Below are 2,949 nucleotides of genomic sequence, written 5' to 3'. Positions count from 1 at the left end.
TATGTATGTATGCATGTATGTATGTATATGCCGATTTGTATGTTTTATGTGTGTATTCTCATGCATATAGTTATATATCTAGACATACTCATATGTATTTAAATGATAAACTTCTGGAAAGTGTTATTGTATGTATGCGTGTATGTATGTATATATGTATGTATGTACGTATGTATCTATGTTTTATTGAATTCAGAGATTCCTGAGGTCCAAATTTTCTTTATTTGACTGTAATATTCTTTAGTGACACATGCTTTATTACAGGTGCCACTATAAGATATATTTTCATCCACCCCTAGATACCAGTAACATCCCTTGTCAGATACAGGGGAAACAGTCAAATCATATGTATGTATGCATTAATCAAAGTATACGATATTATAGATCCATTTCAGACAATCCTACAGATCGATTTTGTATTGGATTTGGCATAACAGGATAGCTAACGACGTGATTAAGTAAAACCACTTTGCGCTTGAGGGATAAAAAGAGAACTATAACACTGTATACTTTGGTTAAGATACCCACTTTGTTGATGACTATATTTTTTGGCTTATACTTTTTCAGGCGACTATATATATACGTGTGTGTGTATGTGTATATATATATGTGTGTGTGTGCGTATACACGCACACACTTAAATATATGAAATTACTCAAAGATATCGAAATATGCATATATATGGATATATATATATATGTATATATAAAAGCTCGGGAGTGGCTGTGTGGTAAGTAGCTTGCTTACCAACCACATGGTTCCGGGTTCAGTCCCACTGCGTGGCACCTTGGGCAAGTGTCTTCTACTATAGCCTCGGGCCGACCAAAGCCTTGTGAGTGGATTCGGTAGATGGAAACTGAAAGAAGCCCGTCGTATATATGTATATATATATATATATATATATATATATATGTCTGTGTATGTGTGTGTGTTTGTGTGTGTAACAACTACAAAAAATTATCTGTAATACAATATGTTTGAAGTCTATGACAAACATGTTGGCTACAAGCATTACCCACAGAAAGAAATAAAAAAATCCATTACTGGCCGTTAAACAAAATGATACTAAATAAAGAATGACAACGATGTAAGTTACGTCCTAATCTAAGAGACTTACAAATTAGTGTATCAACTCCTGCCCAGTTTCTATTTCTTTTTCTAGAAATATTATCTAGAAATATTGCCTAATGGATATATTTTGATTACGTTAATTATCATACATAAAAGGCGACGAGTTGGCAGAATCGTTAGCCACCCGGACAAGATGCTTAGTGGTATTTCGTCCGTCTTTATGTTCTCAGTTCAATTCCGCCGAGGCCTTTCATACTTTTGGAATCAATAAACTAAGTACCAGTGAAACGCGGGGAAGGGGTCGATGCAATCGACTAGTCCCCACCCTCAAAACTTCAGGATTTGTGCCTATAGCAGAACGGATTATTTTTATGAAGAATTATTGGCTCTAACGAATACATATATATATCCAACAAAACAACAGCAAAATCGTAATTAAATAATATTATTTATCTTTGACAAAGTAACACAACTTGTTTGGAACTTCAAATTTTATCAGTTTTAGGTCATAGTTAAAAACGATATCGCAGTGAGTTATTGATTTGTTTTTCATACCTCTTTGTATTTCTCTATGTGTATTTCAAGTTCGTTTCAAATCGAATACTTACAGGTTTTATCAATATTTAGCATGTTTCACAGTTTGTGGCAAGTTATAACTTGTCTAATATACAGATGGTTGACTACCAAGCTATTTTTATGAAGAAAATAATACTACCAATCTAAAGAAGGACATTTTACAACCTGCAACATTTTCCTTATATGAAGGACATTTTTGAACAAAGTTAATAGGAAATTTCGGCTTACATTGTGTAAACCAAACGAAAATATCTAAAATTTACCAAACTTTATAACAGCAAGGAAATTTCTTCAGGACCATGTAAACAAAAATAATTGTGATATATATATATATATATATATATATATATATATATGTGTGTGTGTGTGTGTGTGTGTATCTATGTATTTATGTATATATATATATATATATATACAGAGAGAGAGAGAGAGACAGACAGACAGACATGTATGTGCGTATGTGTATATATTAGGGGAACATGAAGCTGCGCAGTACAGTTTAAGCTTATCTAAGTGAGATATTTAATCACTGTGAGTGCCATGACTCTACTTAATAAGAATTAACTAAGCGGAATGGAGTTCAAGTATACGACAGAAAGAAACTGTGTAATATCTACAATAATTTTCTTCGATAGATATCTAAATGGTTATGTTACTATTCTCATTGTCAGGTGTCCTTTTTTTTACAAATCTTGACAATTTTACCTATTCAGAAAGGTATGTAGTAGGAGAACTGTATATTTGCTCAAAATCACATTGAGATATATAACAGAAATCAAGAGAAAACAAAAGATTTTTCGAAGGAACATTAAAAGGTTTATCTTGACATTCAATGAGAATTAGACAGGAAACATAACACATGAAATAGGAAATGTATCGCTAAGAAATAGAAACTCAATTATCCACTTAACCCAAAAGGCCTAACTCAACTCTCGGAAAGTTAAAATGTTATAATCAGCTCCAAATGACCCAAATTAGAATAAATCAATAAATATCTATTATTTATATTAATGTTATATAAGGATGATTATTTTTAGCGATAAGGGTGGTGAGTGTTAATGTTGTATAAATGGTTGTAATATGTATGAAGTTTAGGAATATTGTTATGATTTAAAAGTTGGAAATTCAATGTTGTATTGCCAGACCAGGTTGTAGTTCGGAGAAAATTAATCGTATATTACAATCATTAATATTATACGTATAATTAATGGATCCCATACCACTTATTCAACAATATGGTAATTACTTGAAATGGTAGTATTATAAGATGATAGTGTAATTGAAATAGAAATATAAAAGTTG

This window comes from Octopus bimaculoides, chromosome 3, assembly GCF_001194135.2.
Source record: "Octopus bimaculoides isolate UCB-OBI-ISO-001 chromosome 3, ASM119413v2, whole genome shotgun sequence".
Classification (NCBI taxonomy): Eukaryota; Metazoa; Mollusca; class Cephalopoda; order Octopoda; family Octopodidae; genus Octopus; species Octopus bimaculoides.
Note: the sequence above shows the minus strand (reverse complement) of the source record.